Genomic DNA, 12,208 nt, shown 5'->3' with positions numbered 1-12,208 from the left:
TGGTTGGAGATCAAACAGAGGGATGTTTAATGTTATCAAAACACATATTCCTTATTGTCATATCTTAAAGTCATTTATCAATTTCAGAAGACCAAAACTAGTAGTTTTAATCAAGAGTGTGAACCTGGCTCAGAGTTCAAACAAAATAAGAGCAATACACTTAAACACAGAATTGATTAGGAATATAAAGACAAAGGCTAATTAACTAATTGTTTATGAGTGAGTTAGTCTGCAGAATATGTAGTGGATGTGTGGCAGTGGTTTTCAAAGTGGGGTCCAGGGGACCCTCATGGTTTCTTGAGGGGGTTCTAAATGTCCCCTTACATTTATGTAACTCCCGAGAGTGTACAAAATGGAACCAAATGGACTCCTAATGGTCCATTTGTACACTCTCAGAGATATGGGGGTCATTGAAATTAAAATGTATTAGAAGTAAGGAGTTGGATGATGGATGCAAACCAAAAGACAAACAAGCCAAAATGTGAGAGGGGAGAATGAGACTCCAAAAGTAATGAAGACTGCTGTCACTATGCGAGTCAGGAGGTAGTGCAGGACAGAAAGACCAAGGCAGACTAGATCAGATACAAGGAGTTTTCTTTTCTTTATTATGACAAAAACCAGGGAACACTAGGAGCACGAGAAGGACTAGGAAGGCACTTGCAAGTTTCACGTAAAAGCACAAGAAGATAGCCTACATGCACCAAATCAAGGAGACTAGATCAAACACTAAGATACTCACAGACAACTACATACAACAAACAGACTGGCAGTGAAGGGCAAACAGAAACACATTGGAGACACAGGTGCATATGTATGGACAATCAACACACGATTGGCTGGGGCTAAACAAGACACAGGTGAACAACATTTGCAAATGACAGGGTGAGACAAGACAAGACAGGTAGCAGCAAACAGGAAACCCTAGGACATCACTACAAAACAAAAGATGTTAACCACTTTAACCATTATCTTATACTTTGGCTATTCAAAAATAGCATACATACAAGCTCATAGCGCAGCACCGAGTGCCACGCTATGAGCTTGTAGATTTGCTATTTTTTTTAAATCATGTTTTTTTTTGCAAATCTTTGAATATATATAAGTGAACATTTGTAACTGAAATCTTTGCTTCTGGGGATTCTCCAAATGTCTTCTAAATCCTAACAGTTTTTTGAAAAAAAATATGTTGCTATAGGGTGTTTTCTGAAATATAGCACTGAGCGCACTGGCCAATACAAACTAACAGGCTAGTGCGCTCCGGTGCGCAATTTACTAACGCAACCCTAATATCAGTGGTTCTTTTTCATGTCAAGGTTCCCCAAAATGATATGTATTTGGTCACAAGTTCCAGGGACCCCCCAGAAGCAAAGATAATAAAAGTAATGTCTTATATATCAATGAATCGACACAAACTGTTCTAATAGATTTGTTAACCCATTAAGACCGGGAGCGCATTTTTAGATTTCTTTGGCTATTCAAAAATAGCAGATCTACAAGCTTGTGCCGCTCTCTGAGCTTGTAGATCTGCTATTTTTTGAAAAATCTTGAAAATGTTTGCAAATATTTGAATATATATATTATTTTAAAGCGAACATTTTTAACTCAAATCTTTGCTTCTGGGGGTCCTTGGAACAAAATATCTTGAAATGGGGTCGGCGGCCAAATACATATCATTTTGGGGGTCCTTGACATGAAAAAGTTATAGCAACATAGGTTTTTTCAAAGAACTGTTAGGATTTAGAATCCCCAGAAGCAAAGATTTGAGTACAAATGTTCGCTTTAAAAAATGCTATTAAAAAATTTAAACAAATGTCCTAAATTATGGCAGATATACAAGCTCATTCAAGAAGCTACTTGAAATTAAAAAGTTTGAGAACCACTGTGCTACACTAAATGTAACAGAACCTTCATTAGAACCACTGTGCTACACTAAATGGAACAGAGCCTTCATTAGAACCACTGTGCTACACTAAATGGAACAGAGCCTTCATTAGAACCACTGTGCTACACTAAATGGAACAGAGCCTTCATTAGAACCACTGCGCTACACTAAACGGAACAGAGCCTTCATTAGAACCACTGTGCTACACTAAACGGAACAGAGCCTTCATTAGAACCACTGTGCTACAATAAGCACCATGGATGACAGGTAAGCAATAGAGGAACCGGACGTTTCGGCCTCACAGGCCTTCCTCAGCGTGTGTGAAGCATACAAAATAGTGTCACTTTTCAAACATTTGCTAATACTCTGTCCATTTGACAGTACACACTGTACACTTTAGCACACTAACCATTTTCTCTCTAATCTGTTAAGAAGACAGTTCAGAAACCTGCCTACCAGTGACATCATTTCAAGCTAATGGACATTGAAAATGATGACCATTGATGTGATGTCACTGGTAGGCAGGTTTCTGAACTGTCCACTGCCCTCCTCTGAGACACGGAGACGTAAATGGTGCCATTTCTTATGAGCACTTTTACTTAAGTAAACAGCAACAATACTTTTCCCACCACTGCATAACACATGCACTCGTATTTCAATAAAGGTAAACATCCTTATGTATTGGTGGTGAATGGCCTGAATACTTTGCACTGTTTAGTTTACCCCATATGAATACCTTATGTGAGCATAATAAAGAAAAGTCAGAATAATAAATTAAATTACTATCCAAAATAAATTAGAAGTTTTTTTCAAATTAATTCTAATTCTAATTCTAATTCAAATTAAAGTTCTCAGTGCTTTATTGTCATACTGTACACTATTCTACCATATGAATCAGTCATTCAGATATTCAGATAGAATACAGAGAGACAGTATAGTGTCTCAGTACACTATAGGATCATAGAATACAGAGAGACAGTATAGTGTCTCAGTACACTATAGGATCATAGAATACAGAGAGAGTAGTCTCGCCTTTCACGGCAATCTCATGATTTGAGGCATTTTGTTCCAAAAATGTGGTTTGCTAAATTAGACCTGCTGGTGGCGCTATAACAGGCCAATGTGAAAAGGGTGGCATTTCTTCCTCGGCCTAGTGGGAATGTGCGTGCAAACTTTCACGGAAATCGCACAGTGCGTCGCACAGTGCATGATTTCAGGAATTTTGTTCAAAACGGACCTCTCCTGCAAACTTTGGAAGCCAATGTCAGCCAATGAAGATGGAATATGAAATATCGGAGACATCCATCTTGGTCACATGACTATAGAGATACTGTGTACCGATTTGCGTGATTTTTGGACAGAATCTGAAGGATTCATATCCACCTTACTGTGGATATGCATGCTTGAGATTTTTACTTTGAAATATTTTACTTTAAGCGCTCAATGCATTGTCAATGGCAATGGACGTTTAAAGGAGAAAAAGTGAATAGACCCGTGGGAGCCAGGTTGCTCAGATGCTGAGTTTCCTGTGCTAGGATTCGATCCCATGACCTTGTGGTCTGAAGTCAACACCTCTTTCGACTGAGCTAACCACGCACACTAAGCTTTGTACATTGCTTAGTGTCAATCAACACAAACGGGGCGGGACCATTAGGTAAAATGGTCCCTAAAAAAACTAAGAAATAAATAGATAACGCAATGAAATGAAAAACATAATGCAATAAATAAATACATTTATTTATTTAATTGTATTTTTTATTTATATCATTGCATTCTTCATTATTTTATTGTGGATTTTATTTACTTCAGTGTGGTATTTACATTTTTAATTTTTGGACCTATGGACTTCCATAATTTCATACCAAACAGGTGAACTCATGTCCTCCTGCAGGTGACAGGGAGACGCTGGGGATCTGTCTCATCACCATGGCTGCGTTCCATCGCTCACCAGCTCTTTGATGGATGCACTCGCCACTGTTCTTTTTGTGTGACATGTTGGGTCTAAGTGAGTGGAATGTATGAATGCATTTTCCACCTCAATCCCCAGCGTGCCGGTGAAACAGTCTGGCAGATCTCAGAGGCCTCCATCCCCAGGGAGCCTTGCTCCCACGGGTGGACATAGTCCCCACCGAGCCGCAAGCCCCTGGTGGAAATAATCTCCCTGTCAGCATCCTGTCGCTCTCCCAGATGTCAACTGACACCAAATGTGCTCCCACTGCGCTGTCAGCAAAGACTCATCTCATCTCACCCCCTCTGAGCTACTAACTTCATCACTTCATCACACGCACCTTTATAAAGATGTGTTCCTGAATATGCCTGAATAAGCACACACCAGTGAAATGGATACTGTGTGTGATGACATCTCCTCTCAGGCTACAGGGGAACAAATAGTTGTCATGTCTTACGGAGACCTCATCAGACAACCCCCACTACCAGTCAATCTAATGCACTGAAATGATGCTGACAGGGTCCTTTCATCTGATCAGTGCTTCAACTCTGAAGCATGTTTATGATTTCATGATGTACAGATGGTTGTGCTGTGGGGAAGGGGCGTCCCCTGGGGTTCTATAAACTTGACATCATTCTATAAACTTGACAGCTGACTTGACATCATGGTATTGAACACCACCATTACACAGGAGGGGGGGACTTGATTGATTGATTGAGTATCATGTCAGTATCATGGTCAGTATTATGGTCAGTGTCATGGTCAGTATCAGGGTTAGTATCATGGTTAGTATCATGTAAGTATCATGTCACTATCATGGTCAGTATCATGGTTAGTATCATGTAAGTATCATGTCAGTATCATGGTTAGTATCATGTCAGTATCATGGTTAGTATCATGTCAGTATCATGTCAGTATCATGTCAGCATCATGTCAGCATCATGGTCAGTATCATGGTCAGCATCATGTCAGCATCATGGTCAGTATCATGTCAGTATCATGCTCAGAGTGAATGGAGGGGTCATATTAACTCATTCACTGCCAGAACATTTTTATTTTTGCGTTTGACAAACTGCCAGAGATTTTTCATAGAAAAAAAAAGTACTCAGGAGCCAAGATACAAAATGTTTAAGTTTTAAGTTAACAAGGAAGTGGATTGGAGTCTAGATCTTCAACAAATCATATCTCCTTGGTCTTTAGGTTAAAAATTAAATAAATAAATAAGACATTTTTTTTTAAATTAAAAGTCGTTTTAGTCGTTCTTGGCAGTGGAGGCTTAAAGGACAAAAGTCGTTTTAGTCGTTCTAGGCAGTGGCACAAATTGTTGTGGATTTATTTGATGTGGATATGTATGCACAATGACCGCATGCACTGCAAAATGCTACAAACCACCTGTCCACACGCAGGAGGCTTTTTAAAGTTAAAATATAAAAGAAAAGAAAATAATAATCTAAAATGACCACAGATACATCTCAGTATGAGATGACTTTCTAGCTCTGTCTCTATTTTTGCCTGTTTATTATGGCAGTGTGAGCTGTCTATTCTCCCAGGAGAATAAAACGTGTGGGTGTGGTGAACAGACAAACAGCCTTGCTGCTTCTTTTCAGTTTGTCATAAAAGCTCTCCTCTTCTCCCCGATCCTTCTCTCTCTGTGCAGCAAACATTTTTGTCCAAACATGAGGCACTTATGCAGAGAGAATTGAGGATTAAATGGTTTATGCAGGTACAGAGGGCATCACCGGCAGGCTGTCTTTTTTCTGGCCCCCAATGAGCTTCCATATGCTGGTTGAAATCTGTTTGGTTTCTCCTGGCATGTTAGCATAAAGCTGCAATCCATAACTTTAGTTTTGGGGGGTTGGGGGATAAAACGTTAGTTTGACCGATTTGTGTTGAATACAATATAACTAACTTAAATGTGGTGGTTGTGTTTGGTCTACATGCTCTTCTCTTGAGAAATGTATATCCTGTAGTCGGGGTAGGCTCCCTACTGGTAGACAAGTGGTATTGCATGAAGGTCAAAGTGCAATACATCCTCTACCACACACAGGCTTTCCCTTATACCTCAACAGTCGAAATGTTGGTGCTCGTGCGGTGGACCCGGGTTCAACATAAAAGTTGTGGATTGCGGCTTTAACCCATTCAATCCGGGGACGTATCCGTGTCATTTTAGATTTCTTTGGCTATTAAAAAATAGCAGATATACAAGGTGCCGCGCTATGGGCTTGAAGATTTGCTATTTTAGAAAAATCGTGAAAATGTGTGCAAATCTTTGAATATATAGTATTTTAAAGCGACATTTTTTAACTAAAATCTTTGCTTCTGGGGGTCCCTGGAACAACATATTTTGAGATGGGGGTCCGCGGCCAAATACATATCATTTTGGGGGCCCTTGACATGAAAAAGTTTGAGAACCACTGATATTATAGCAACAAACGTTTTTTAGGATTTAGAAGACATTTGTAGAATCACCTAGAAGGAAAGATTTGAGTTAAAAATGTTCGCTTTTAAAAAAGTATATTCAAAGATTTGCACACATTTTCACGATTTTTCAAAAATAGCAGATCTACAAGCTCGCTACCGCCGCTACGAGCTTGTAGATCTGCTATTTTTGAATAGCCAAAGAAATATTAAAATGACACAAATTATGCTTTCCCGGTCTTAGAGGGTTAAGCATGTTAACGTGCTCTCTGAACCACAGCTGCAGTGAGACAGAACTGGGCCAGGCTCCAGGATTAGCACACTGTGGAGCCAACACTGTTTAGCTCGCAAACGCAACCAACAGGCAAACCTCAGGTCCCGTGTGTCAGGCTGAATTTATTATGCTTGTTGTTTGGTTTATGCTCGTTATTGATTTATAAAAGAAATGAGTACATGAGAGGGGGAGGGGAGCAGATGACATACGGCATTGGTTCTCAAAGTGGGGTGCGGGGACCCCCAGGGGGTCCTTGAGGGGGTTCCAGGGGGTCCCCGGCAAAAGTAGATAATATAGCATTACAATCATTTTAACCACTTTATCCATTTATATGTTGGCTATTCAGAAATAGCAGATATACAAGCTCACAGCACGTCACTTTGTTGAAATCTTTTAAATATTTTAGATTATTTTAATTCTTTTACATAAATCTTCTCTTCTGGGGGTCCACATGGCAAATACATGGCACAAAACATTTTCAGATGGGGTCCATGGCCAAATACATATATTTGGGGGTCCTTGGCACAAAAACGAGAACTACTGACAGGGTCCTTCCTGTAGGTGGCGAGGAAGTGGATTAAGCCGCACTTTGCCGTATGACAATTAGCAAAAATAAGCTATTTAACAAGCTTACAGTGAGCTTGTAGGCTATCTTTTTTTAAAACATGTTGACATTTTTTTAAAGATTTTTTTAAACATCAGGGACACCAGGTTTAATGTGGTTACATTATTTCGAGTAGGACACAAACTCAGTTCCCTTAATGTAAACAATGTTTGCTTCTCTACAGTATAAAGAGCCAATTAATGTCCTTTCTCATCCATATTAATCCCCTCATAAATACGTATGACCCTAATACGTTTTGTAAAAGCTCTGTGGATGGCGTTAAATTCCTCTTCCATTGATAGATATTTATATACTTTGGCAAAGTCAGTTATTTTTTAAATAGCACATAAACCTACAGTAGTTCATCCACATATTTAATCAGATAGAAAGTACAGTCAAATGCTACTGCCATAATTGAATGAGAAGTTAATAATGCTGACACTGATACAAATTTAGCTCAGCTGATAAAATATTTAATGACATATATTCTTTGAGTTCAGCTTGTTTCCTTGGATTTAGATCAAATAAGTCATTAGAGAATCCCCTCACTTTTCTCGGCATGATAGAGCGCACAGATATAGAACAAACAACATACACGTGTTGTTTGTAAGTGGTGACTTTGACGTGTTGATCTGTGCTTGCGTTCATCTCGAGCGTGTGAGCGTGTCTCAGCATGTCATCCATTGGCTTCACAGTAAGGAGTTGGTTCATGAGTATGTCCTACTTTGACAGGACAAATATACTGCTAATTAAAGATCAAAACGGCACACAGTACACACTGTGTGTGTGTGTGTGTGTGTGTGTGTGTGCGCGTGTGCGTGCGCGCGTGCGGCGACGCTGCACAGCAGGGGGCTTCACATGACACAACTATCGTTGTTGTCGGGCAGAAACCTCTTATCTCCATGTTCTAACTGTTTTGTGTTTTTTCGTAAATTAACGCCCTACTTGATCATCCTACAGCGTCACACGAAAGCATCAAAAGTAGCAGATCGACAAGCTCGAAACGCGGCTCGAAACGCGGCTCGAAGCGACGCATTTTGAGCTTGTTGATCTGCTATTTTTGCAATTTTTGCATTCGAATCCTGAAAAGCAACAGTTCTTCAGACATATGAGGTTTCCACCCGACAGAGACGCTGTATATAAGTCAACAAAATGCTATAGATCCATTTGGATTGTCTACCGGTCTAATACCTACTAGCTTGCTTACTGTAAATGAACAGAATTACTGGCATGGCAGCCTGTTCATCACTCACCAATGGCACTTGGTGTGAGGTGCGCTCCGTGAAGTAATCCATAATGTGCTCTATGTCCAATTTGGATCATTCAGCTTATTGCACGGTGCCCCAGGCTGCAGCCCCGTTAAAGGGATAGTTCACCCCCAAAATGACTTTTTTTTCCTATCGATTACACACCCCATGGAGACTTGAATTCATGGCATTTTTTTTTTTTTTGTCGCATTCCTAAGCCAATCATTTGATGACCGGCGGCGGCTCCGGTAGGAGACTCAAAGTTGACACTTTGACACTAGTATCTTTCCGCTAGTATCTTGACACTAGTATCTTTCCGCCGGTCATCAAACTATTGGCTTAGCAAAAACAAAACAATCTCCATGAATTCAAGGCTTCATGGGGGTGTGTATTTGATAGAAAGTCAGTCATTTGCTGGGTGAACTATCCCTTTCACCTATGCGTTCATGCGGGCCTGTTCAGACACGCTAAGCAGCATATATGCTCCTCTGCAGGTGATGACCTTCATGTTTTATGTGCATCTATAAGTGCGTGCGTGCGTGCCTGGGCCGGGTGCACCATATGTCTGGGTGTTTACTCTTGGGGGGGGGGGATACTGCTGAGGTTGGGACAACTCCACATCAGTCACAGCTGCTTCAATCGAATGTTTGTGTGCTTCCTCTTTGAGTGATTACAGTTTAATATCAGGGGAGTGTTGGAGCCCTGAACATCTGCCTCCAACCCTTTAACTGTCTGGACGCTGCAGAGGAGGAGGAGGGGGAGGAGGGAGGGAGGGATGTGCAGAACAGAACAGCGTGTCACCTCACAAGCCCACCATTCCCTTCCTCACAATTTCACCTCACTTCCTCCTGTAGCAGGTTCCCTATGCCAGTGGTTCCCAAACTGGGGGTCGAGGGTCCCATTAGCTTAATGTGCAACATTGGTTTCTCACTCAACAGTAAACAAACAAACAAACATACAGTGTAGGGTAGCCAAATTGTCAAATATTACGTAAGACAGAGGCAAACATTGGGACATATTTTCACAATATCTATCTGTGGAACCGAGTCAAACTAGATATAATGCCTACAATTCCAAGTGCCAGACTGGGGGTCCCCAGTTCAAATACGATTATTTAGGGCGGGTCGCAGGCTGAAAGGTTTGGGAACCCTTGCCCTATGCATGTTGTTTTAGTTATTTTACTTGTCTTTTGCTGGAAATTTTAACAATGTATTTATTTTTTAATCACATTTTTCTGTAAATAGTTTGCTCTACTTTTACTCTGACTCCACGTGACCAGCCTGTGACATCATCAGTCATCTATGAGGTCTGTGACGAATGCATGACGTAAGGACTCCAAAATATGGGCAAGGTTTCAGCCGCGAGCACAGCCCCTTTGAAGTCCTTTAATGAAAGTTACAGGTTTCAAAAAGACACGTGATAAGTCAAATAGATGGTACTTCTGTGGACTACTGGCAGCGTTTTGTGAGATTAGCTCAGGACAAACAGACAGACAAACAAACGCACACATAAACACACACTGTCATAGATGGCTGGCCTTTTGCAGAGCCACACAGTAACACTTGTGAAGACATGTTTTGTGGTGTGGAGGAGGCCTATTATATATATATATATATATGGCTGTGTGATGTCAGTGGGGTCTGGCTCTTTTTTGGCTCTTGGCTTGTTTGTTTTCTCTCATCTAATCTTCTTCAATGACCTGATAATGAATGGTGTTGTGACAGAGGAGCCTGTGGTCCTTAATGGAGTGGATTCATTTGATTACACAACTTCCTCCTCGTTCCCCTCGATCTCCTTTAATTAGGAACGGGGCCAGGGAAACAGCACCGTGCACCGCTAGGGTGATCAGAGATCTGGGGTCGAGGCATTGGTTAAGGACTTAGAATAGTCAATTAACCCATTAAGACCTGAAGCCGATTCTACATGTCTCCTAAATCTCAACAGTATTCTTAAAAACGTATGTTTCTGTATCAGTGGTGCTCCATCTTTTTCATGTCAAGGCCCATTTAAATGATATTTGGCCGCGGACCCCCATCTCAAAATGTTTTGTTCCAGGGACCACCAGATGCAAAGATTTGAGTTAAAAATGTTTGCTTTAAACAACATATATTCAAAGATTTGCACCAATTTTCAAGATTTTTCAAAAATAGCAGATCTACAAGCTCATAGTGCGGCACTCGGTGCCGCGCTATGAGCTTGTATATCTGCTATTTTTGAATAGCCAAAGTGTAAAATAATGCTTTTTAGCTCAAATAAAAAAATGACACAGATGCAGGTCTCAATGGGTTAAAAGGCTGATAAACTATATGATGGCACGTGGGATACACGACCGAGCCCTCGCATAATTCGTAGAGTGGTGAACCGCTAGAATAATTTTCATCTAGGAATAGGATTTGCTTTGATGCAGCCGTCCAATTATAAAGCTTTCCGCTGCCAAGTTCAGCCACATAGTAAATGGATTAGGAGGAGAAAGCTGAAAATTGAAATGTTACACTATTGGCTGAACATGATAGTTTATGTACACTGTATGTATTGCAGTTGTACATTTGTTTGTCTGCACATTTACAATAAAAATAATTACATCCCGCATCCATAACAGCAAGACATTTGAACCAGTGGTTCTCAACCATTTCTGGATCAGGACCCCTTTGAAAATCTTGGAAGCGTTTTGTGGCCCACCCACGTGACCACTTAAGTGGCCAGATGGGTGGGCCGTGTACATTTTCAGATCAAAGTTTCAAAGGGAAAAAAAAAATATATATATATACCGTATATTTATTGTTTTTATGTTATATTATTATGATTAAAATGTAAAATGTTGATTTAAGTGTTTAGCCAATTATTTGGCGGCCCACTTCCAATACCCTCGTGGCCCACAGGTTCGAGAACAACTGATTTAAACGACCAAAATTCCCCTGTTCCCTGGTGCTCATCGATTATCCACCAAATTGTTACAGCGACCAGGGTTGCCGTGTAAGCGACTTTGGGCGTGTTTTTCTGTAAAGCTGCTTGAAAATATTGGTAGTTGCGGGTTGCGGTTTTGTGGGGCGTGTTTCTAAAGTGTAGTTGCTTATTTGGGCTTGCTTCCTAATGTTGTTTAAACCAGTGGTTCTCAAACATTTTCATGTCAAGGACCCCCCCCCCCCCCACATTAATAAGTTGGTCCACGGACTCCCATCTGAAAATATATTGTGCCAGGGATCCCGGTACCAGATTTGTGTCGGTAAAATGTTTTAAAAATATTCCACATTTATCCGTTTTTTTCAAGAATAGTTTTTGAAAATAGCCGATCTACTTGTAGATCAGCTATTTTCAAATAGCCGATGTATATACAGTATGGTTTAAAGTGCTCATGTGGCCCAGTCGCTTCTTTTGGGCTTGTTTTCATAGACCTTGGTTGTTCCTCTCGCAAAATCTGGCAACACTATCAGCGACCCGTTCAATCCTTGTTTCTTGACAAAGTGACAAGGCTGACTGTGGAGCCAGTGAATCTAACAGTAGCCTGCAGGTACACAGAGCAGTGTGGAGATGAGAGATCTGCCCAGGGCAGAGCTGTTCCTGCAGGGAACTAGCTGTTCAAATCCCCCCTGGAGGAACAACCTGTCAAAAAACCTTTGAAAAGATGAGCCGTTATAGAATTAATCTGGTCCCCCAGCTGGGTCCGGATTAACCCACAATGCAGCAAAAAGAGACGGAAAAACATTGTGCAAAGTATTATATTCGTGTATGATTTTGTTGCTAAATTTAGTGCTGGGAACCTATGCGGTTCTCTAGGAAACTTTTACCAATCACTCACACTCAAAATGTTCATTCCACTGCTTTATACTGTGGTGCA

Source organism: Gymnoscopelus braueri, assembly GCF_963280865.1.
Source record: "Gymnoscopelus braueri genome assembly, chromosome: 20".
NCBI lineage: Eukaryota > Metazoa > Chordata > Actinopteri > Myctophiformes > Myctophidae > Gymnoscopelus > Gymnoscopelus braueri.
The sequence above is the reverse complement of the archived record's forward strand: the minus strand, read 5'-3'. Positions refer to the sequence as shown.